Genomic DNA, 25,685 nt, shown 5'->3' with positions numbered 1-25,685 from the left:
GCCTCCGCGCCCTTCCGCCCCCCTCCGCCCCCCCCCCGCCCTCCGCACCCCCCTGCACCCTCCCTCCCACCCCGCGCCCTTCTCTCCCCCCCCCCCCGGGCCCGCCGCACCCCCTGGCCTCCCCCGCCCACTTCGCTCTCCCGTCCGCGGCGCAGGGGTGTGGCCGCCGCCGGGACCAGAGGGCCGCCGCTCGCCCGCCGCCCCTGCCGCCCCCGCCGCCGGCAGGCGCAGGTGCAGGTGCAGGTGCAGGTGCAGGTGCGTCCTCGAAGGCCCGCGGGGCCCCGGGGGGGTGCTGTAGGTCGCGGATTCGCGGGCGGGGAGGGGGGGGCCGGGACGGACGGAGGAGCCGCCCCCGCGGACCCGGGCCCAGAGCGCGGCCTCCAGGCCCTGCGGCGCCCCCGGCCCACGAGGACCGGCCCCGCCCCGCGGCCTCCGCTCCCCCCTCCCCGCGCCCTGCGCCTTCGCTTCCGGTGGAGCCCGCTGGGCCGCTCCGCACCGCAGTGGCCGCTCCTCGGCGCGGGGCTGGGGGCCCTGGTACTGGGGAGACGGGGTCCTGGTACTGGGGGAGGGGGGTCCTAGTACTGGGGGGAGGGGGTCCTAGTACTGGGGGAGGGGGGTCCTGGTACTGGGGGGGCAGGGGTCCTTAAGTACTGGGGGACAGGGGTCCCAGGTACTGGGGGGACGGGGTCCCTGGTACTGGGGGGGCAGGGGTCCTTAAGTACTGGGGGACGGGGGTCCCTAGTACTGGGGGGACGGGGGTTCCAGGTACTGGGGGGACGGGGTCCCTAAGTACTCAGGGGACTCAGAGGGCCTCCTAAGTACTGGGGGGATGGGGGGCATCCCTAAGTACTCAGGGAGTGGGGGGTCCCTGGTACTGAGGGGAATGGGGAATCCCTAGCACTAGGGGTCAGGGTGGGGATCCCTAGTACTGGGGGGGACAGGGGATCCATAGTACTGGGGGGATGGGGGATCCCTTGTACTGAGAGGACAGGGGCATCCCTAGTACGAAAGGGTGCTAGTTATGAGAGGATGGGGGGCGTCCCTAAGTACCCAGGGGACTCAAGGGGCCTCCCTAAGTACTGAGGGGACTTGGGGGGGCCTCTGTAAGTACTAAGGGGACTCAGGGGGCCTCCCTAAGTACTGAGGGCGTGGGGGTCCCTGATTACCAAGGAGACTCGGGGGGTGTCCCTAGTACCCAGGGGACTTGGGGGCCTCCCTAAGTACCAAGGGAACTCGGTGGTCCTCCCTAAGTACTGGGGGGACGAGCAGGTGCCTTGGGAGCACACCTGAAAAGTTCCTGTTGAGTAAGTGAATGGCGCCTGGGAGCAGAGCGCAGGGGAGGAGGCACAGGCGGAACAGAGGCCGAGGGGAGGCCGAGCGGAGGCCGAGGGGAGGCCGAGGGGAGGCCGAGGGGAGGCCGTGCCCCGGCCGCGGCTCCCCCTCTGTTGGGTGGTTTCCAGAGTGGTGACGAGGTTGCGCCCTTGTACATGGACGCGTTCACCTCAAAGGACCTTTCTTCTACTCTTTTTAAAGAAAATAATCCCCAGAAGCGCCCGCTTGGATTCCCAGTGGGGGTAGATTCCTGTAAAGCGTGCCTAGGCCTTCTGTCCCGGGGGTTGGCTTCCACCGTGGGCCGCTGGGACATCACAGCATCGCCGTCCTTCCGGGCGATAAGGGGTACCTCCACGGGTACAAACACGCGACCTTGCTCTGAGCAACTTGCTTGCAGCCTCCGTGTCTGCCTTGCATCCGGGGCTGTGACGACGCCGTCTGTCTCCCTGCGGCAGGTGCCAGTCATGGGTGACGGGGGCGCCTAGCGGAGCCCAGGCCCCAAGGGTGACACGTTGGTCTGTGCAGAGGCGGCTCCCTCGGCAGCTCCCTGGGCCGAGACAGCCTTGAGGCCCCGGGCCGCTGCCCCAACCCGACCGGTCCTCGGACTCGAGTTCCGGAAAAGCTGGATGACTCTGGACTCGGCATTTGACTGCTCCAGCTCTCAGTTTCTTTTCTTTTCTTTTTTTTTTTTTTTTTAAGATTTTATTCATTTATTCATGAGAGACACACACAGAGAGAGAGAGATAGAGAGAGAGAGAGGCAGAGACACAGGCAGAGGGAGAAGCAGGCTCCATGCAGGGGCCCGACGCAGGACTCGATCCCGGGACCCCAGGGTCACGTCCTGGGCCCAAGGCGGCGCCCAACTGCGGAGCCCCCCCCAGGCTGCCCCCAGGACTCAGTTTCTCAATCTCCCAGGTGAGGGAGGGTTGACGGGGCCCCTCCTGAGGCAGACTTCAAGGTTCATGGGGCTGAAGGCCAGATTAGGTGCCTTCATAGGCCTCAGCTCCCCCCGCCCGTCTCGCTGGGATTCTGAAGAATCTCGGCCCCACTCTCCTCTCTGTGGGTCGCAGCCCCTTGCTCACTCTTCTCCGCATCTGCCGCCGGAGGACCTGGGAGCATCTGGGAGCATCTGGGAGCTCACGCAGAGAATAGACGACGGCGGGCTGCTGGGGCACGGGGGCAAGGGTGGAGGCTGCATTGCAGAGGCTCAGGCGGGCTCCGACGTGTTCCCAGAGCATCCCAGCCGAGGGCGCCGCACATCTCCCGGGGATCTGGAGAATTGTATCACCGTTAATTTGCATGCATTTGGAATTAGTTATTATAGATCACAACATTCTTCTGGAGCTGGAAGGGCCTTAGAGACTTTTCTAATGGCCCTTAAAAAGTCGTTTTACAAACATATCAAGGTTATTTTTTTGCACGCTGCATTTAACAAACCCAAAATCCCAAACGTGTTAAGTAAAATAAAATTAACGTCACCCACTTCGGTTACTTCAAGACTGTTGGGAGAAGTGGTACTTGGTGAGAAACACCGACTTTCTCGAGCTTTTCCCCAAAGAGCCAGCTACGAGGTCATGTGTCGTTCAGGCGTGGAATGTAACAAAGGTCGATATTTGTGGGGCGCTGACCATGCGGCGAGCGCTGTTCTGTTTGATCTTTCTACTTCTATTGCCCCATCTAATCCTTACCATAAACCTAAGAGCGGGTACCGTTGGAATCCCCGACCAGCCTTCCCAAATAGGAGATGCTTGGAAAATAGGAAAGTCAAGTACTCAAAACACAGACAGTTGGAGTCGCGGTTTCTCCCAGAAACAACAGGCATGTCTGCCAGGAGAGCGTGTGACGTTCGAGAATGGGGTCTCCGTGCACGTTCTGGGACATGTTTATATCACTCGGGGGCATCGTGGGGAAATTTAGGGTGGGATCTTAGGGCTGGAATGATTAAGACTGAATCATAGAGAATTGATTATTATTTCATTTTGAAAATTACTGGGTTCCACCCGGAGGACTCGGGTGCTTTGACCTAAATGCACACGCGCCCTCATTTTACCCACGTTCAGACTAAACCAGTTCGGGGAGTGTAAGCTGGTGCCATCGAGCGCTGGCATCGCCGAAGAGCTTCCAGCGGCGAGCGGCGAGCGCCAAGCACGTCGTGTCCTGGACGAGCCGCGTCCTCGACGAGGCCTTCTGGCCTCCTGCGCGACACCCGCAGCTCCTGCTGCAGAAAATGGCCGACAGCGTCCCTGTAAGCCGGGGACGACCGTGCAGGGTGAGTCTCCTGGGCCCCGGGGAGCAACCAGAGGACCACGGGGCTCACAGAATAAGTGGAAACTCACTTTGTTTCTTCGCTGTCCGTCAGGTTTAGCCTCACGGAAGGCAGGGAGGGACCTGTCCGGCCACTTGGAAAACTGAGAGCCGGTGCCACTTTGATTTAGCTCGGGAGGCTGGAACTCTGCCCCGCAGGCTGCTGTGATAGCAGAGACCTTCCGTGGCTCACAGTATCACGGAAAAAAAAACAACATTAAAGCAACAATTTTTATTACTTGCCCCGGAGCTAGAGCTTTAAAATGTGCTTTCTTCCCCGCTAACCCTCCCTAAACCACTTAGCTTTTAAAAACAAACTAACCCCCCCCCCCCAAAAGAAACCCAAGCCACCCATTCATGTGTTTGCCTCAGTCAGATTTTTCGTCCTTTCCCTTTATTCCTGGGCCCTGCTTCTCTAGGGGGGGCCAAGAAGTGGGGCCAGAGTGCTTCCAGGCCTCTGGAGCTTTTCCTTAGTTATTATTTTATTGAGCACGTGCTGATGTCCTCGGCCATGGCCTGGGGCTCCCGGGGGAGGCGGGAGCTTCTGGGGCCACAGGAAAGGTCTGATGAGCGTGGGCCCGGGCTATCTAGACTTTCTCACGTGTGGATGATCTGTTTCAGAGCTTTTTTTTTTTTTTTTTTTTTTTTTTTAATTTAAGCAGAATTTTTAATCAGAGGAGTCTTGTGATTGGGTTTTCCCCCAGGAAATAGCTGCAACAGTCATGCTTTGGAGGAGCTAGAGACAGAGGAGGAGGGAAGGCAGGGAGGATGGGGACGCCGGATGACATAGGACAAGGGTCTGAACCAACCCAGCTTTGGGAGACAGTCAGGAAGTAGGGAGGGCAAGACTTGGTGACCCGGACTGCGGGCCGGGACCCGCGGGGTCGTCTGCGAGGATGGGGGCGGGGTGGGGAGGCATGAGACAGGGACCGCGCGGGCCGCACGCGCCGGGGACAAGCACACGGCCTCCTGGAACGCCCGGGGAACGGCCCTGCCCGCGCCCTGATGTTTACCTGGTGGGTCCCAGGTTGGACCCGAGCTCGGGGCTGCAGGCCGATACGTTTACACCGCGTTGTGTAGGGTCTGTAGTGATGTGTCACAGCAGCGAGGGAAAAATAATCCGGGTTTGCTGGAGACTCAAGAAACGCTGACATTCAGGCGGCGCCTGGGGGCTCAGTGGTTAAGGCCTGCCTGCAGCTCAGGGCGTGATCTCGGGGTCCCGGGATCAAGTCCCGCATCTGGCCCCCTGCTCAGCGGGGCGCCTGCTTCTCCCTCTGCCCCCCGCCCCGCCCGTGCTCACTCTCGCTCTCTCGCTCTGTCTCACATAAATAAATAAAATCATCAGAAAACAAAACTTCCAAAGAAGCGTAAACATTTCGGACAGGCCCGCCGCGCGGGGAGCCCTCAGTCACCACGAGCCACCGCTGTCGTGATTCCTTAATGGTTCCCCTCTGTCTCTGCTCCTCTGTGTTGGTGGCCGGCACCCGCTGCTCGCCCCGCCCGCCCGCCCGACCCTGAAGCCCCCTGCCACCCTCCCAGATGGCCACGTGGGCATCCTCACCCCACGTAAGCAGACCTGGGCTCCACGCAGCCTCGGGTTCCCCCGTCCCCTTGGATCTTAGGGTGCTGGCTTGCTGTGCATCCTTAGGGTCCTGGGAGGTCCAGGGACAACTGTTGGTTTTCATTCTGGTGTGTCCCGTTGGTTGTTGCAAGGACAGGAGCGGCAACTTCCAGGCTCCTCCCTCTTGGGGCCGAGGCTGGCACTTCGGGCTCAGAAGGGCGGCGTCCCTGCCCTTGATCCCTCGGTTTCTCCTCTCTGGCCCTAACTCCTCCGTCTCACCCCGGATGTGCCCTGTGTTTGTGTTGCGGTAGTGGCACCTCAGCCCGTGGACTCCGGGGCCCTGCTCGCCTGCTGTGTCTGGGGTTCAGCCTCACACCCCGGGGGTTGTCCTTGAGTCCCCGGCCCCCGCCGGGGACTGTGGACACACTTCGTGGCAGCTGCCTTGGGGGATCCGGGGGGTCGGGAAATATGAGGGCGCAGCTGAGAACGGACGGCCGTGGGGGGTACACTGGGTCCGATGAGGGGAGCGAGGGGCCGGCGGGCGGGAGCCACTGGGTCTGGGGGCCGGGCGGCAGGTGGGGGGCAGCCACCTTCCGTCCCGGATGGGGACCGAGGCGGGCACCGCACATGAGGACGAGTCCTCGCTCAGGAACTCTGTTGCTACGTGAGGGAAATAGAGACCTGGGTTAAAGAGCTGGAAATTCTTCTCTGTAGGGACAAAAGGACGAGCCGAGCCGTAAGAGGGTAGAAAGATGAGATTTAGCGGCTGACTGAGTAAATAGAGGATTTTGTACTGTTGAGCTGGGTGGGAGGGACAGTTGCGGTTTCATTAGCAGAAAGAGGGAAATGGTCTTTCTCAGTTGAGAAGACTTTGGGGAAGTTGACAGGTTTGGCGATGTCGAATCGGGACATTTGGTTTTAAGTGAAAGCAAGGCAACTAAAAGGAGATTAAATTATAAGAGAGAGTCTATGACTTTGATTACTGGAAAGTTCAGCGATTCAGCCGGCTTTAGGCATGGTGGGATCCAGGACACAGATGATGTAATACGGGCCCATCTCGGTCCCTAATTGTCTGTCTTTCAGCTTAGCTTGTCCTGCTGGGTTTGACTCTGTGTAGACGGGGTTTCAGCAAACAGTAGGCACCGTGGGAGCCTCCGGCTCCAGATCTACATCCTGGATCTCTGGAAATCTCAGTGGAAACAGCCTTGTTCCCCAACACATGGACACTTTACCTTTACTCAAGTATAATTTTAAGGACACAAGTTAATTGCAAATGTTCGATCGTCAACGTAGGCTGGTTGAGGGACAGAGATACTGCAGTGGCCTTCCAATAGTTTGAAGTTTCGATTTCATGTATTTTCTTTTTTTTTTTTTAATTTTTTTTATTTTTATGATAGTCACAGAGAGAGAGAGAGAGAGAGAGGCAGAGACACAGGCAGAGGGAGAAGCAGGCTCCATGCACCAGGAGCCCGATGTGGGATTCGATCCCGGATCTCCAGGATCGCGCCCTGGGCCAAAGGCAGGCGCCAAACCGCTGCGCCACCCAGGGATCCCGATTTCATGTATTTTCTAAGTTTATTTTATTTTCATCCATCTAGAAAACTAGATTTGTAGAGTCAGTAGATTTTGGTGGGGGTCTTTGGTTTTGGGATCAAGGTGATGCTGGCCTCGTAGAAAGATTTTGGAAGTTTTCCTTCCGTTTCTGTTTTTTGGAGTGGTTTCGGAAGAATAGGTATTAATTCTTCTTTAAATGTTTGGTGGAATTCCCCTGGGAAGCCATCCAACCATGGACTCTTGTTTTTTATGGGGGATTTCTAATTATTTCATTTCCTTGCTGGTTATGGATCTATTCAGGTTTTCTATTTCTTCCTGTTTCAGCTTTGGTAGTTTATATGTCTCTAGGAATTTATCTGTTTCTTCCAGGTTGCCTAATTCGTTGGCAGATTGTGGCTCATAATATGTTCTTATATTGTCTGTATTTCTTTGATGTCGGTTGTGATCCCTCTTCTTTCATCCATGATTTTATTTATTTGGGACCTTTCTTTTTTCTTTTTGAGAAGCCTGGTCAGTGGCTTGTTGATCTTATTAATTCTTTCAAAGAACTGTGGTTTGGGTGTGGAATGTGGGATGAGGAGGGTACTGTGGCTGCAGCCAGCCTAGACCAGTGTGGGGATCAGGGAGGATGACATTAAAGAAAACAGAGAATGGGGGAAGTATGCTGAGAAGACAAAAACCATAGCTGCCATAGTCTACTATGGAGTGCCAATAGCCACCTTGGTTGAGATGACCGGTTCAGTGGGGCTCTGGGCTCCTAGGTTCCGGACGGCTTAGTTTTGATTAGCAGCTCACAGTGTACAGCATGCTCTGCTCCTTGGCTTGATGTTTTGTTGTTGTTGTTTTTTAAGATTTTATTTGTTTATTTGAAAGAGAGAGCAAACGAGAAAGAGCACAAGTCAGGGGGAGGGGCAGAGGCAGAGGGAGAAGCAGATCCCACCCGGAGCAGGGAGCCCAATGCAGGACTTGATCCCAGGGCCCTGAGATGATGACCTGAGCCAAAGGCAGATGCTTGAGACTCAGCCACCCAGGCGCCCCTTGATGTCTTTCTTTTTTTCCCTGCCTTTCTACAAACTTAGAGAGTTCTTGAAATTCAGTGTCGAAACATAAACTCATCATTTATATTTTTAATCCCCTTGACCAGTTACCAGTATTTTCCTTAGTGCCCACAATGGAACCCTTAGCTTTTGCTTTGACTCCCTTCCTTCCCCTTCTGTCAAATCATGTATCTTCTTCTGAAATCCCCCCTGGATTTACTCCTTTCTTCCCCATGTTCACCACTGTCTTTCTAATTAGGATCTTCATCAGCTTTCTAGTCTCTCTCTTTATATCTATCTTTTAAAATATTGGCAGATTTATCTCACTGGGAAAAGGGCACCCTACCCCCCAAATATCCCCCCCCTCCAGTTATTTGATTGGTGTGTACATGGCACAAGGGTGAATGTCTGATCTAAATTCAGGTCCCTCCGTGTTTCACTCTGCATTTCATCGAAGATATTTGGTTACTTAAATGAGAAAATGTGTGTTTGAGAAAAATTTGTAAATTAATATCGTTCAGATGATGGTGATTTCTTTTTCTTCTTCTATGCTGTGTGAATTCTGAGTCACTTCCAAATTCTGATTTTCAGCCTTATCTCCTCTAAGTGAATTCCTCTCTGTCTGAGTTCATTTCTATCTTTGTATCTTTCTACTGTTCCCAGACCCCAAATGCCCTTCTTTTTGCTTTCCTCTCAGTCGACTAAAACTTAATTATCTTTAAAAGCCTGACTGAAGTCTTGCCTCTCTTACGAAGTCCTTTTTTAATGATCCAGATCACCCACATTCTTTTTTCCTTATAGTTCATTTTCACTGATTTATTTGCTCTTTAGTTCTTGCTTATCGTTCAGTCTCCACAGTATATCTTATACTTCTGAGGGTGGGAATCTTGACTTTTACTTCTTCTGTACCATGCATAGTTCTGGTCGTGTAGTTTTTAAATAAATAGTTGCAGATTAATTAATCGTTAATTGGGAAAAAAGTACTAATCTGCAATAATTGCCCTTTGGCTATACTTTGTGAGTTTCTCTTTTCCTCTTGGGAAGAAATAGTTGTGGATTGATTAGACTGACAGATGCTGCAACAATTTGGTCCAATTTAACAAACCCTTCTTGGGTTCTAGAACATATGGGCCGGTGCTGAATAAAATGTTCATTTGTTCACTTACTCAGTCAACAGATATTTTTTGGGTCTCCACTGTTTCCCTTGCACTGTGTGAGTTATTATACTACATGTGTGCTCGTAGACACTCAGGCTTTGAGATTCTAAACATGAATCTGACATAGTCTTCATCTTCAGTTTGCTTTACTTACATGACCAGTAGTGGCCCCATTGGATGATTATAAGGCTTTACAGAAAAGTAAATGCCAGGCCATGGATACACAAAGAAAGAAGTAATTAATTTTGGCTTGGATAGTGCTAGAAAGGATTCACAGAGGAGGTAATATTTAGGGAAAAAAAAAAGGAAGCATGCAGGGAGAGAGCATTGACGTTCATGTTTGCTTTGTGAAAATTTTGTGCTTTACACAGTGTGTTGTTAAAAATTGACATGCCAGAAAGTTTCTACTTCTGGAAAGATGGAGTAGATGTCCTTTTTCCTAACTATCCCACTAAGTATAACTAAAAATAACTAAGAAATCTAGAGGGGGAAGAAAAGAACTCTTGGTGGGGAGCTCTTGAGGGAAAAGTATATATATAATATAAAATTAGGTTGGTTGGTTTATATATATATATATATAAATATAAATGGTATAAATATATATATATAAATATAAATGGTATAAATATATATATATAATGGTGTGTACATGGCACAAGGTGAATGTCTGATCTATATTCAGTTCCCTCCATGTTTCACTCTGCATTTCACCAAAGATATTTGGTGACTTAAATGAGAAAATGTGTGTTTGAGAAATCTTTGTAAATTAATATAGTTCAGATGATGGTGAACTATATATATATATATATATATATATATATATATATATATATATATCATAAACTATACTCTGAAAGGTGGAAGGAAGAAGACAGACCAGCTAGGGACCTTGGGACCTAAGTTCCTTGGGTTTTCCTTTTGCATCATATAGCTCAGACTTGGAGCTGAAAATCTGGCAACTTAGAAATGCCAATGAGTATAGACCAAAACAAACAAACAAACAAACAAACAAACAAACAAAAATCCCTAACAAAACCCTGTCCCCTGTAGCCAGCAGACTAGGAAGGAGATAGTCTGTCAAGACCGAGAACTTAGAAGGTCACCATTCTACTCCAATCAGGTGCTACAGAAAAAACTGTGGCTCCACCATGATCCATACCAATGCAAACTGAGTAAGTACCTTAGATTTTGTCCTCACAAGGCTATTACAGGGAATGCCGACACTCCTACCAGGGTGGTGTCAGGGAAGACGGAGCAGGGAGCCAGATCTTTCATATCCAGCCCCTGTTAATGAGCCTCCCCACCCCTACCTGTGGAGTAAGTGGAGACCATGTGGGGAGTTTGGACTTATGGCCCAATTGGAAATAATGCAGCCTACCTCATCCCTAATGGCCTGGTCTTAGAGGAGTCTAGTGGAAAGTCAACACTGTCACCCTTGCCTCACTAATGAGGCCATCCCACTGCATTGCCTGTGAAGACCCTCACTGAGAGTTTGTAAGGAGATGTCCTCTTTGAATGTCAGTGGAAGCTAAGCGAGGAGCCCAGATTGCCACCCCCAGTGGCCTTGTTGAGGCAGCAGCATCCCCACCCTGCTCCTATGCCACGTGTTGGAGAAAACCAGCTCAAATAGAGGCTTAAATAATAACGCAGAATCCTAAAACATAATTTGAAAATGCCTGTGTTTCAACTGAAAATCACTTGTTATAATGAAAGAATTAGGGAAATCTCAAAGTAAGTGAAAATGGAAAATCAATAGATGCCAACAGTAAGATGACAGTTATAGAATTATCTGACAAAAAAATTTTAAATAGCCAAATAAAAATGCTTCAGTGAGCAATTACAAACAGCTCAAAATGAGTGAAAAACTAGAAAGCCTCAGAAAATAAATAGAAAATCTCAGCAAAGAAACAGAAACTGTAAAGAAGAATCAAAAGGAAATTCTACATCTGGAAAATACCGTAAGTAAAATGAGAATCTCAGTAAATGGGCTCAACAGTAAAATGGGACGGAATCAAAAAGCAGTAAACTGGATGATGGAATGATCTGACCAACCGAGAAAAAATAGATTGCAAAAAAAAAAAAAAAATGAGCAGAGCCACAGGGAGCTATAGTACTATAAGAAAAAATATAACATTTGTATCATCAGAGTCTCAGAAGGAAAGGAGGAAGAAATCAGGGTTGAAAAATGACCCTCAAAGAAATAATGGCTGAAAACTTCTCAACTTTGATAAAGACCTTGAGATTCAGGAGGCTGAGCAAACTCCCACTAGGGGAGGAGAAGCCCAAGGAGACTGAGGCCAAAGCACAGCATAATCACACTTCTGAAAACTCATGGCAAAATATCCTGAAAGCAGCCAGAGAAAAATGGCATCTTACCCATAGGGGGAAATAATTAAAATGAGAGTGGATTTCTCATCAAAAGCCATGGAGGCTGGAAAATGGGGGCACAATATTTTTCAGTTGCTAAAAGAAAATAACTGAATCTAGAATCATATACCCAGCCAACATATCCTTCAGGGACAAAGGGGAAATCAAGAAATTCTCAGGTAAAAGGAAACAACCCTACACAGACGTACCCTGAAAGAAGGGCTAAAAGAATTGCTCTCAGCAGAAAGGAAATGATAAAAGAGGGAACATTGGAACACGAGGAAAGGAGGAGCATGGTAAGCAAATATATTGGTGAATATAATTTGCCTGCCGTTTTTCCCTGAGTTTTCTGAATTTGTGTTCAGTGGTTGAGGTGAAAATTGTAACGGTCTGTAAGTGTGATTCCAGATGTATGCGGATGAATTATTTAAGAAAATTATACTCTAAACCTGGAAGGGCAAAGGGATGGATGGATGTAGCAGAAGGGAAGTTTTCTGTACTTTACTCAGACTGGTAAACTGATGACACCATTGGACCAAGATGGTTTCCATATGTCGTGTGATACCTAGAGCAGCGCTGTGGGGAGACAAGACAGGAGAGCCTGAGGGAGTCGCCCAGCGGACAAAGGACCATAACCTCCGATATTACGCTCACGACACTTAGCAGTTAGAAAGCAAGCAGTCCAGTGTGAACTTGGATGAAAGACATGAAGAGACATGTACTGGGTAAGATACAGGTGGGAAATAAGCACCTGGAAAGGTGTGCATCATCGTCCATCAGGGGAATGGAGACTGAAACCAAGTATAATATGATATTATAATAAGTATAATAATTATATAATAATTATATAAGTATAATAACACTCATGGCCAGCAGGGGTGTGGAGAAACTGGATCACTCACACGTCGACGGGAGTGTTAAATGTGCCAGCCACTCTGGAAAAGAGTTTGACGATTTCTTAAAAACATGCAATCCCAGGCAGTTTGGCAGCTGTATCCCTGGGTGTGTGTATATGTATATCCCAGAGAAGTGAAGATTTATGTCCATACAAAAGCCTGGGCACTAATGTTCAAGGCACCTGTACGTGTAACAGCCCCAAGCTGGAAACAACCAGCTCGAGTGGACGTTGAACAACTCGTCATACATCCGTGCAGTGGGACACCACTCAGCAACGAAAGGGAGCAGACCGCTGATACAGGCCATGGCCTGGATGAGCGAAGCCACCCCTCAAGTCATGTACTATATTATTTTTTATCTAGCATTCTTAAAATGGCAAATGACTGCAATGGGGAGGAAAGTGGTGGAGGCCAGGACGGAAGGCAGTGGGGCTTGTGGGGGGTTGTGGACATAGCATGAGGGGTGGTTTTGCTGATAGAAATAGAAACCGCCTGTCCCTTAACCGTTTCGGTTCTGACACTGACCACAGTTTTGTAAGATTTCTCCCACATTGGGCGAAAATGGGTAAAGGGAACTTGGATCTCTCTGTTTCTTTCTTAAAACTGCACGTGACTCTATGATTATCCCCAAAAGTGTAATGAAAAAACCTTAATATACTTTGGGGTGGTTCCCTTTCCTGTTGTTGATGACCTTGACTCTTCGTGTCCGCCTATAGTATGCTGGTTGGCAAACGTTAATTCTGAATTTCTGCACTACGTCCAGCATGGTGGTGGCTGGAGCTGCAGGAGTGCAGAAGATGGTGTAGAAGCATAAGGCTCACGGGACCCGCGAACCCGAGTGTGTGGGGGGAGCATGTGCACGTACGTTCGGGAGGGCGGACACACTGATCGCTGACGTTCCACGAGGAGCCGTGGGGCTACGGCGTCGAAGTGGGACTTGGGATCCTGTTCAGCTCCCACTTTGCCAGGGAGAAGGTCCCCCCAGGACGTGCGGCGTCAGTACAGTGGTAGCTGCTGTACCGTCAAGTCCGTGTGAATCATGCGAAACAAAAGAAAAAAACAAATGGCCCAGCTTCGATGCGGCAGCTGCAACAAGGAACCTGTCGGTTTGAGGTCTGCCGTACTGGACTAGAGTCACAGAACCTTCTTCCAAGTAATTCTAGTGCTTGGGACGAATGAAGAGTCATATGAGGGATCTGCAACTTGAGTCCGAGAATTGGGAAAAGGAGAGACTTCCTGCCAACTCTTCCTTGGTTGGTGTTTGTGGAATAGATGAATGTTCAGCATCTTGGATTCTCCCCTAGTTACCACTTAATGTGCCTGCAGAATTTCTTTGAAGACCTGTTAGTAAATTTTAACTGGAGTGACAATTCCCTAATACGATTTTTGGGAATCTGCTAGAAAAGTAGATGTCATCAGATCTCAGGGTTTAGAGGAGTTCTTACGGATTTAGGTGAGTTCTTAGAGATTTAGGTGAAATGGATGAAGATGTCTGTTTTTGTAGAAGCAGGCAATTGTCTTTCCATGCAATATCCAACAGCAGCTTACTATGTAATAGTAATAATAATAATAACAACCCCCTACAAGTGAAAAGGAGGCCAAGATAAAGCTTCACGGACATCTTGGCCCACTTGTGAAGCTGCAGTGTCCGCCACAGGTCACAAAGCGGCAGCCCGTGTCCTGCGGGGTCGGCCCGGCACCTGCCATGGGCTTGTCGGCTCTGGGGCCCACGGTCACGGCCGTGACCACAGCCGGTGCACGCTGCTGCCCTCGGAGTTTCCACATGAGAGCGGGGATGGGGACGGCATGCTGGTGCGCAGGCTAATGTCATAGCCGGTTTGGAAGCACCGTGTCTGATGCAGAAACGGGGGAGGAGGGGGGCCGCGAGCATCAGGGGTCGCCGCGGTTTGCAGGGCGCTGTCACGGATTCATTGAGCCGGGGCCTTCGAGCCGAGCTGCCCCGGGGAGGAGGGGACACTGGCTGCGGAGGTGTGAGGCGGGCACCTTGCACGTCTGGGGCCCCGTGGGGTCAGAGCAGTGGCCTGGGGGTCACTAGGGACGTAGGCCCTTGCTGTGCGCAGGGGATGCGTGCGATGACACGGAGCCCCAGCCCCCGCTCCAATGCCCCGGGGAGGCGATCCAGGAAAATGCTGAGTGAGGGTGGCGGCTGGGGTCACCCTGAGAACCCACCATGCCCGCCGGGGCCTTCCGAGCACCTGCACCTGCTACGAAGCTGGACGGAGAGACTGGGCCATCTGGTTGCACTAGAAACAGTCTCGTTTCTAAAATAACTATTGGATGAAAATGATGACACCGGGCATAGGACAACTGTCTTAGCAGGTGACGCAGCGTACGAACCATGAGCACCCGAAGCTGGCACAGCTCGGGTCCCCCCCACCCCGGAGGGAAACCAGCTGGAAACACAAAGGGTTCCGCAGAGGAAGGGAGTCTGACAAGTGGACGGGACCAAAATATGTGTGTTTTCTGACCCTTCTGTCCCTTCCTTGGTGATGCGGCTCAGACGCTTCGTGGGCTGAGACTTTGATGGACACATCTCGTGCCATCTGGACGTGAGACCCACACGTGGCTGTGCGGTGGGGAATGCGTCGACCTGATGACCTCTAGGCCGCTCTGGGTCACCCTCACTCGGGTTTACGTCTCCTTAAGGGTCACGTAGACACTAAAGGGATAAATAAGACAACACACCTGGCTGCGGAACCGCTGCATCAGAGTCACGTCTCTGCAGGCCAAGGCCTGTCGGGCCGCGCCGCGCAGGCACGTGACTCCAGGCCGGAGCTCGCCCGGCTTCCTGCAGACGGGGACCCCAGCAGCGCAGGAATCCGCAGGAATCGGCCTGTTGTCTGCGGACACGTTCCCTTCAGGCCCTGTTGCACCTGTATCCCACAGACCTTCGGGAATCTTGATTTTTGTTTTGTTTTTAGTAAAATAAGAAATGCCTTTGAAAAATAGTTCATCTCCGGATGTAACGGCAGAAAAAAAAAAAAAAACCCTTTTGATGTTTGGCAACAGATTTGTTTAAGAACAGACATGATTTAAAGGACTTTGTAAAAAGAGCCAGTGTTGTCTTTTTTATTATTTATTTATTTATTTATTTGAGATCATCATCACACGGAGAACTGAAACACGGATACCTTTACAGGTGGAATTTCTCCCGCCTGCCCCCGAACAGAACCAGAATCCCCACAACGGCGACCCCGTCTTCAGAAGAATAAACGCTCTGGGCATATTTGTAATTTTTGTTTAAGATTTATTTATTTAATCATTCTTTCATGAGAGACACACACACACACACACAGAGGGGGAGACCCAGGCAGAGGGAGAAGCAGGCTCCCTGCAGGGAGCCCGACGTGGGACTCGATTTCGAGGTGTCACGACCTGGGCCGAAGGCAGGTGCTCCACCGCTGAGGCCCCCGGGGGGGTCCCCGACACTCGGGCTGTCTCTCTCTCTCAAATAAATAAATCACATGTATACATATATCGTAAGTGCATGCATCTGTTAGGAGCGCTCCCCGGCCGTGCGCCCGGCCTGCTTCCCCTGCCCGTCGCCGCGGGGGTGCCCACCCTCGCCGCCTTCAGCAGTGACGGGAATGGACGGGCCGTAGCTTGCCTGCCTGCCTTGGCCGAGGGCGAGCAGCTTTTCCTAAGCTTGAGGGTCGTTTGTGTTTTCCGTGAAGTGTCCGCTCATGTCTTTTGTCTCTATTTTTAAAGCATTATTGGTCCTTTCTCATTGGTTTGTCAGAGTTCTGGGTGGATTTATGACGTTAGCCCAGTGTGTTATGGTTTGTAAATATTTTTCTTAGCTTCTTAGTGATTTATCTGTTGATATCTTTTTTTATTTTTGCCATGAAAAATCTTTTGTTTCTCTGTATGTTAGTCAAATTCATCACTGTTCTATGGATTCTGAGTTCCGTGACATAATCAGAAAATCTGTTACCGCTCTGAAATTGTTTTTTAAGAATCTTGTTTTCTTATAGCATTTTGTGTTTTTTTTTGTTTTTTGTTTTCTTCTTATAGCATTTTGATGGTTTGTACATTTAAATCCTTGATCTATGTGGGATTTATTTTGGTGGAAGATATGATCTAGAGACCCAACTTACTATTTTTTTTTCCTATTTAGCTATGAGGTTCTTTTCTGTTTTCATACCATTTGTTGAATACTTCACTCTTTTCCATGGGATTCAAATTTTTGTTCATCCCATTTACAATTTCTGACTGTATTTGAATCCATTTGCGAGCTTTCTATTCTGTATCATTGATCTCTTGGCCTGTTCACTCGTATTAAATATTACAGCTCTGCAGCAGGTTTTAATATTTCGGAGTGCTAATCCTTGATCACTTGTCTTCTCTTTCCAGAATGTTCCTGGTTATTCTTGTTTATTTTTCCTGTGAACTTCATAATGAATCTTTAAACTTTGATATCTTTAAACTGACATCTTTAATATGCTTCATTTTCTTATCCTTGACCATGCTTCATCTTCTCATTTGTTAAATGCTTATGTGTCCTTCAGTAACACTTAGGAGTTTCCTTCATATAGATTGTTTGTACTTTTTGTTATACATTTTTAGCTATTTTATGACTTTTGGTTGCGTATGCATGTGTGTATGTATATATGTATTTATTAGAGCGAGCGAGTGCGGTGCACGCACTAACGGTGGGGGAAGGGGCAGGGGGAGAGGGCGAGAGAGAACCTTACGCAGGCTCCACGCCCAGCACAGAGCCCCGCTTGGGGTTGGATCCCAGGACCCTGAGACCATGACCTGAACTGAAATCAAGAGTCAGACACTTAGCTGACTCCGCCACCGGGGCACCCTGGTTGCTGTTTTAATTGTAATCTACGAATCCTTTATATCTGCTGTCAGTGTTGTTTGCATTTTGCAGTAGCAATGTCACTATGCTGATATTCATCTACTGATGAATGTAATGTATTCTATTATTGATTATAGTTTTTCAGTTGGTTCTCTTGTGTTGTGCAGGTAAATAATCATATTGTCTAAAAATAATGATAATTTTACCAGATCCTTTCAAATTTTACACCTGATTATTCATATTGTCTAATATTGCCAGGATCTCCAAAAAAATGAATGGTGGTTATAGTGGACATCTTTATCTTTAACTTGACTTTATTAGGAATATTAATAGTATTTTTACTAGGCATAATATGATGGCTTTAGAGATGCAATAAAGATTTTATTTTATTTTATTTTTTTATTTTTTTTAATAAAGATATTTTATGCTGAGGAAAATCCATTTATTCTTAATACAGTATACAATAAAAATTTTTGTCATAAAGGATGTTGAATTTTATCAAAAGTTTTTTCATAAAATGTGGAGACATTTAATTTTCTTTGTTGTACTTTTCTCTGCACTGTCTTTAGGGGGGTTTATATCTTCATAAAGATAATGTTGAGGCTTTCCTTTTTTCTATGCTCTAAAACACTTTGAATGGCATTGGAGTTATCTACTTTCTAAGGATTTGGCAAGATTCCCCTTGTGAAATCAACTGTGCTGAGCTATTTTGTGGGGTGAATGTTTGACAACTTGTCCTACGTAAAGGACATTGGCCTGTTCAATTTTCAATTTCATCTGGGGTGAGATTTCTTAGAAAATAATCCATTTCATGATAGTCCTCAAGTTTACTAAAAATGAATGAGCAAAAATAAATAAATAAATAAATAAATAAAAAATGAATGAGCAAAGAGGTGTTCTGGGATTCCTTTAACTTCTTCTATTTCTGTGATTCCCCCCACACCCCCCTTGATTTCTTTCCTTCCAGAGAAATTAAGCAAGTTAAAGGCTTTCTACTTCTATCCCTCTCTCCCTTCATCCAAGAAACAACTCTTAGATTTACTTATTAGTTCTTGTATGTTCTGGTTTTCTAATTCATTAATTTCAAATTTATTACTATTACACTTTTTACTTTTTTTCAATTCAAGTATAAGTAACATTCAGCGTTATATTAGTTTCAAGTGTACAATACAATGATTCAACAATGCGGCATATTTCTTGGTGCTCATCAAGCTGTTTTGTCTATTTTGCCCCTCTACCACCCTCTAGCAACCAACAATTTGTTCTCTGTATTGAAGAGTTTGTTTTTTGTCTTTTTTGTTTGTTTGTTCATGTATTTGGTTTCTTAGATCCCACATATGAGTGAATCGTATGGTATTGATATTTGTATGACAGATGTCTTTGTCTTGGTATTTAGGGTATTTGCCTTTCTCTGACTGACTTATTTCAGTTAGCATTATACCTTCTAGGCCCATCCATGTCGTTGCAATGGCGACCTTTCATTCTTTCTGATGGGTGAGTAATATTCCATTGTAGATATAAATATGCCACGTCTTCCTTACCTATTCCTCAGTTGGGGGACACTTGGGCTGCCCCCATATCCTGGCTATTGTAAGTAACGCTACAATAAACGTAGGGGTACAGACAGCCTTTCAAATTAGTGTTTTTGTTTCCTTGGGGTCAATACTCAGGAGTGGAATTACTGGATCATGGTTATTTTATTTTCAATTAAAATATTTTTGAGGAACCTCTCTACCGTTTTTCACAGTGGCTACACTAATTTGCATCCCCACCAATAGTGCACAAGGGTTCCTTTTTCTCCACATCCTTGCCAGCACTTGTTCCTTCTTGTGTTCTTTATCTCAGCCATTCTGACAGGTATAAAGTGATATCTCATTGTGGTTTTAATCTGCATTTCCCTGGTGGTGAGTGATGTTGAGGATCTTTTCATGTGTCTGTTGGCCATCTGGATGTCTTCTTTGGAAAAGTGTCTATTTGGGTCCTCTGCCCGTTTTAAAATTGGATTATTTGTTATTTTGGTATTCAGTTGTATAACTTCTTTATATGTATTGGATATTAACCCCCTATCAGATATATCATTGGAAATACCTTTTCCCATTCAGCAGGTTGCCTTTTTGTTTTGTTGATGGTCTCCTTTGCTGTGCAGAAGCTTTTATATTGATGTGGTCCCAGTAGTTTAATTTTGCTTTTGTTTCCCTTGTCAGAGGAGACATATCTAGAAAAATGTTGCTACTGTCAGAGAAATTACTGCCTTTGTTTTCTTCTAGGAATTTTATGGTTTCAAGTTTCATATTTAGGTCTTTAATCCATTTTGAGGTTTTTTTTTTTGTTTTTTGTTTTTTGTTCTTTTTTGTATATGATGTAAGACAGTGGCCCAGTTTAATTCTTTTGCATGTGGCTGTCCAGGTTTTCCAGCACTATTACTATTTTTTTTTCCCTTTTGTCATCCCTTCTTTTATTTTAACTTCTTAAGTGCTTAAATCATATTTTTCATTCTCCCTTGTTTCTTAACATTTTGTGTTTCTATGTAGTTAAAAAAATCTATATATTGCTTTTCTTTATCTTCTAGATATCTTGCATTTTCTGTTTTGATTTCTTTCCTCTTTGATGCAAAAGTGAACAGAAATTAAAAATATCCTGATGGTAGAGCTCTTGTGTTTTCTAGTTTTTTTTTATTTTTTTTTTATTGCATCATGATCACAGATGTCTATATTGCCTCTCCATTTTTGGAACTTGCTGAAATTTTCCTGTTTTCCAAATAATCAGTTTTGTGAATTTACTAGTGGATCTTGGAAAGAAGGTATATCCTATATTTTCAGAGTATATACCTTATTTGATTTATATTTTGTATATTCTGAGGCATATTTTGTCTGCTTACTCGGTCATCTATTGGAAGAAAAGAATTAAAGTTTTTTATTGCTGAGATTTTATTTTCTAGTTTAAAACTTGTATTTTTTGTAGGTTTTTTAATGGATAGTGATGCTATATTATTGGGCACTTAGATATTCATAACAATTAATCATCATTTTGGCTTGTATCCTTTAATATTATAAGCTGTCTTTTTTCATTGAATGCATTTTGCTCTGCATTCAAACTCATCGGATACTAATACCATGACTCTTGGTTTTGTGTGTTTCTTTTTCTGTTTTGCTTTGCTTTGCTTTTTTTTTTTTTTCCTATTTTCTCTTATAGCCTTTAACCTTCCTTTTATTTTCAGCCTCCCTGAGTTACTGAATCTAAGATGTTCCTCTTACATGTAGCAGGTAGTTGGATTTTGCTTGAGATTCATCTAAGAGTCTTTTCTTTTAATAGGTGTGTTTAGGTCATGTGTATTTATGGCGCTCATTGGTTGTTTTTAGTTTTGTCATCATGCCTTTGTTGTTGTTAAAATCACAACATGAAGTATATTACTGCTTTGTGGGGGGATGTGTATTTTCTGATAATTTGGAAGATTTGTGTTTTTGTTTCAGCAGTTATATTTACAACTGTATTTTCACATAGAACTATGTACCACTGGGGGACTTGGAAACTTCCACTTCTTCCTACTACTCTCAGCCCAAAATGGATAAGATTATATTCTTCTTTATATCTCTTTACATTTAAATATATATGTAATTCTAGCATTTGATTTAGTGGTCTTAAGTGATATATTTTGACCTCAACTATATCAGTTAGAATATTTTCATCAGTCAGACTGCAAACCCACCTAATGGTCGCTTAACAAATGAAGACATATGCTGTCTTGGTAGTAAGAAATCAAGACATGAGATAGTTCTGTTATTTCAACAATGTCATTAGAGCCCAGTTTTTTTTGTCTCTTTCACTCTTTTGTCCTCAGCAGGTAGGCTCTTTTCCCCCCATTAAAAAAAATTAAATTAAATTAATTAACATATAGTGTATTATTAGTTTCCGAGGTAGAGGCCAGTGATTCATCAGACGTCTGTAATGCCCAGTGCTCATTACATCACATGTCCTCCTTGATGTCCATTACCCAGTTCCCCAACCCCACCCCCCTCATCCAACAAGGCTTTCATTCAGAATAGAAGGAGAGAGAGAGTTTCCCAGAAAAACAAACATTAGAGGAATTCATGACCGGGAGCAAAACCAGCCACATCCCCATCACACACAGTGCATTCAGCCTGTGGGGCCCGAATCCACAGTCATCTGCCCTCCTGCTGGAGTCAGCATGTATTGCCTGCCACCTCCTCAATGCCAAGTCAACACATTTTCACCTCAGATTGACAAGGATGCAACTGATACTCTTCCCCTCAAATTCCAGCCCCCGTGCTCAAGTTTGTGCACAAAAATGGGCATAATTATAGCAGAATGAACTAACCCAAATAGTAAGCACTAATTCTGTGGAATATATAATGGATAAAAGGAGTTCTCTAGGCTGAGAACATTCCAACAAGCACATCAAAGAACAACACATACAGCATGATTCCAGTTACTAAAAGAAACAAACCTGGGAAAAATAAAACAAGATGAAATCAGAGAGGCAGACAAACCATAAGAGACTCTTAATCTTAAGAAACAAACTGAGATGGAAAAAAAAAAAAAAAAGAAACAGAGTTGTGAGAGAGGAGGGGGTAGGCTTTTATCCTCACGGTTGTCTTCTTGGTTGCATTTATAGGCATGAACTTGCTATATTTCTGTGGTGAGAGATAGATAAGTACTGTTTTGTCTTCTTCTTTTTTTTTTTCCAGAGCAAACTGTAAAGCTTTATTGAGAGAATTTAAGCCAAAATAAAATATCAACATAACAAAACACATGTGTGGCTTCAGCTTTTCTTCTTTTTTAACTTCTGACTATCCATCACCTACTTCTGGAATTTCAGCAGGTGCTGGATTACCTGGAGTCCTCCCTTGCACATCAAGGCCATCACCACACTCACCCCCCCCCCCCCCGCCCCCTCCCCGGTCTTTTCCAAACGCATTTCCTGGCTTTCGCTTTCCCATTCAGGTCCAGGAAGCACAGGTGCCCCTTCTCGTCTCTCTTGTCCGGGCTCACTATCTGGATTCTCAGTCAGTGGTTCCTTTTGTTGTGATGTCTTTTTCACCTGGTTGCTGAGCAACCACAGGTTCATACAGCTTAGAAGACGCTTTTCCATCTCCCCTCCCTCTAAATCTTGATCTTACTCATGCGCTCGCTCGTATTTTGCAACTTAAACTCCTGGGAGGCTGATCGAGTCTCAGACGGTGAGAAAGAATCCAAACCGTAAGACCTGACCTGCCCGTCTAGGCACCCAGAACCCATTCTTACGTTTCTTCATAAGAGCAAGGAAACAAAGACCCTCTCATGTCTCGTGGCTGGAGTGGAGTCACATGTTCATGCTAAAACCACTTATTTTATGGGAAATAGATTCACCAAGACTGACTTAGAGTGATCAGGGATAGTTCCCTGGAGTTGAGGAGAGCCTCCTGGCCTTACCAACAAAGAAGCAGGGAGGGAGTTCTGTAGGTTCCGTGGGTATCTGCTGCCCCCGCCTCTGTAAGATGAGGAAGTCAGCAGAAGTATCCTACTGCCGGCTCTCTTGTCCCTTTGTGCTCCCAACTTTTGTTAATTATACATTGCTATGTGTTAGGGCTTATAACATATCCACTTATTTTTTTAAAGAGGTATTTATTTGTTTATTATTTCATTTTCAGTATAGTTAGCATACAGTGTTGCGTCAGTGCTCATCGAGATGAAGTGTACTCTAACCCCCCTTCTCATATTTCACCCCTCCCCTCACCCATCTCCCCTCTAGCAACTGCCTGTTTGTTCTCTATAGTTAAGAGTCTGTTTTTTAGTTTGCTCCCTTTTTTCCCTCTTGTTCATTTGTTTCTCAAAATCTACATATGAGTAAAATCATATGGTATTTGTCTTTCTCTGACTATTTTGCTTAGCATTATATTCTCTAGCTCCATATATGTCATTGTAAATGGCAAGATTTCATTCTTTTTTTATGGCTGAGTAATATTCCTACATGTAGGATATATATGTATAAATCACAACAGATGCTCAACATCACTCATTGTCGGGGAAATGGAAATCAAGACCACAGTGAGATACTATCTCGCACCTACCAGAATGGCTGAAATAAAAAACACCAGACACAAAAAAACAAGTGTTGGCAAAGATGCAGAGAAACTGTTGGTGGGAATGTAGACTGGTGCAGCCACTGTGGCAAACAGTAGGGAAGTTCCTCAGAAAATTGAAAATAGAACTACCCTATGATCCAGTAATCACACTGCTGGGTGTTTCCCCAAAGAATATGAAAACACTAATTTGAGAGAATATATGCACCCCTAGGTTTATTGTAGCATTATTGACAACAGCCAAATGATGGCAGCAATTCAAGTGTCCATCGATAGATGCGTGGGTAAAGATGTGGTGTATATAATCTATCCTTTCAGCCCTATAACCATAATCTATATATTTGTGTTTTGCTCTAAGATTCACTATGCTGGGAATTCAGTGCTATTATAAGGTATTTTAGCCAGAGCTTTCTCATTCGTTTCTTGATTGGCTAAAACTCATGAGCTAGCAGTTTCTTCCAGGGATGATAAAGGGAAGGGAGGAAATAAAATTCTTTGGTTTGGTTCTTGCATGCTCGAAAAACGTTTGCCAGCTGTCATTATTCCCGAACAACTGTTTTATTGGATATAAAATAGTTTGTTTTAATGTCTTTCTCTGTCTAGGGAAAAATAATGGATTTAATCCTATTTCATTGTTTTGATTATGCTGTTTGGAGACACTAGTTGGGTGCATCTTTGATTTCCATTTTCTGACTTTCATGTATATCATTTTGCTGTAATTATTTGAAACATTTTATTTTTGCTGTAATCACTTTTTTAAAGAAAAGATTTTGGTTTTTATTTATTTGACAGAGAGAGGGAGAACACAAGCAGGGGGAGCAACAGGCAGAGGCAGAGGGAGAAGCAGGCTCCCCTGCGAGCAGGGAACCTGATGCGGGGCTGGATCCCAGGACCCCGAGACCATGACCTGAGCTGAAGGCAGACGCCTCACCGACTGAGCCACCCTCGCGCCCCTGCTGAATCACTTTTAACTCAGTCACTTGCATTTTATTCTACTTTTCTCATTTGTGTCCTTCACGATCCTTACTTTGTTTTCCTCAATATTTAGTCTCTTTAGGCTGTCTCTAATATGGTTTTCATTTGTCTGATGGTTTCATTTTTCTCTTCTTTTTATGGGACCCTGCTGATACATAAATCATCTCTTTCTATTGCTTCACTTTAATTTATTTGAGCTTTTGCACATTTACATAGAGGCATATGCTTATTTTCTAATTCATGGCATTGTATTTGGCAACAATTTTCCTGTTTTGTGGCAATATTTTTTGTGTGCCCCTCCTTTTTTCCTGTGCCTTTTTTTTTCTTTTTTGTGGCTTGCATATAATTTTTTTCCTTTATTAAGAGTTGCCTTAAACGAAGCATGTTCTTTCTGGATCAGCTATTAGTACAAGGTCTATAGGGGACAAGGATCAATGCTGTGTTTCGGGCTGAACAGCAGTTGTCTTTATGACATGGGGTTTAGGTGTGAGTGTGATTTTTTTAGCTTTTACTTTCCTTCTCACTCGTTTGCCTTCACCTTTCTGAAAATAACAGCCTGCGCGTGCAATTTGTTCTTCATTCCCAGCTACCTGCTTCCTTTTGTGCCAAGGTTTGTCCAAGAAGTCTCCTGCTGTCAGCTCATGCACCTGGAAGCATTATTCCAAAAAAAGGGATAGTTTTCTCCTGTCAGGGTGCGATAGTTTGGTGAATGGTCCTCTGCTGGCTTTGTCTCACCTCTGCAGCCACAGGTGCTCTCTTTCGCTATCTTCCTGCAACCCTCTTTGAGCTGTGACACGAAGTTGACACGTCTAATGCAGGGGAAATGACGGGTGCCCTGCTCCGTTGGGCGCTGTAGTTGCTGACTTTTTCAGAGGCTTATGTTCTCTCCTGATAATAACAAGAATTAGGAAAGGCTGGCCGGGGTTCCTCTCTCCCAGCCCTAGTATGACGTCCTGTTCTCATGACATGAAGATAAGACGACATCTGTGGTCTTTTATGAAACACAGTCCCTCCAAGGCAAGATGCATGTAGAAGATCCATGTCCATGGTCCAAGATCCATGTCCTTGCATATCTGAAATGTGTAGCACAGCATCTGTTTTGTTTATGACAATCTCTGGGGGAATATTTTCCTACTGGAAAAATAAATATGCAGGAAGGAGTATCTTGTATTAGTTTCTTCGAGCTGCTGCAATAAAATACCATGAAGTTGGTGACTTACTTATTCCTTCATAGTTCTGGAGGCAAAAATTTGGAATTAAGGGGTTGGCCGGGTTTTGCTCCATTTGGAGGCTCTAGGGAAGATTCCTCCTGCTCCTGTGCCTTGGCTTGTGGCTGCATAACTCCTCGGCGCTATTTCTGTCTCTACTTGACCTTCTCCTTTGTGTTCTGTGTCTTCTCCACTTCTGTCTCTAGTGAGGACACTTGTCATTGCACTGAGTGCCCACCAGGTCATCCAGAATGATCCCATCTCAGGATCCTTGACTGTATCTGCAAAGGCACTTTCTCCAGATAAGGTTCTATTTGTAGGTTCTGGGGGTTAGGATGTTTACAGGACCTTTCGGGGCCCACTCTTCAAACTCACTTCACTGGTCC

General features: G+C 46.0%; 1 protein-coding gene across 17 annotated transcripts in view; it reads left to right on the top strand.

The window, feature by feature from the left end:
- Positions 1–100: 100 nt before the first annotated feature.
- CPQ (carboxypeptidase Q) overlaps positions 101–25,685 on the top strand; it is a 398,486-nt gene continuing 372,901 nt past the window's right edge. For 6 of the 17 annotated variants that reach the window (XM_072734258.1, XM_072734267.1, XM_072734259.1 and 3 more), the window contains exon 1: positions 102–255. The gene's annotated coding sequence lies outside the window, so the exon portion shown is untranslated. Of the gene's footprint in view, positions 256–462; positions 535–1,024; positions 3,602–15,368; positions 16,882–25,685 lie in introns of those variants that run through there. The other 11 variants (XM_072734263.1, XM_072734268.1, XM_072734270.1 and 8 more) reach the window with 8 other exon arrangements.

Source organism: Vulpes vulpes, chromosome 13, assembly GCF_048418805.1.
Source record: "Vulpes vulpes isolate BD-2025 chromosome 13, VulVul3, whole genome shotgun sequence".
Taxonomy (NCBI): domain Eukaryota; kingdom Metazoa; phylum Chordata; class Mammalia; order Carnivora; family Canidae; genus Vulpes; species Vulpes vulpes.
Note: the sequence above shows the minus strand (reverse complement) of the source record. Positions and strands in the feature narration are given on the sequence as shown.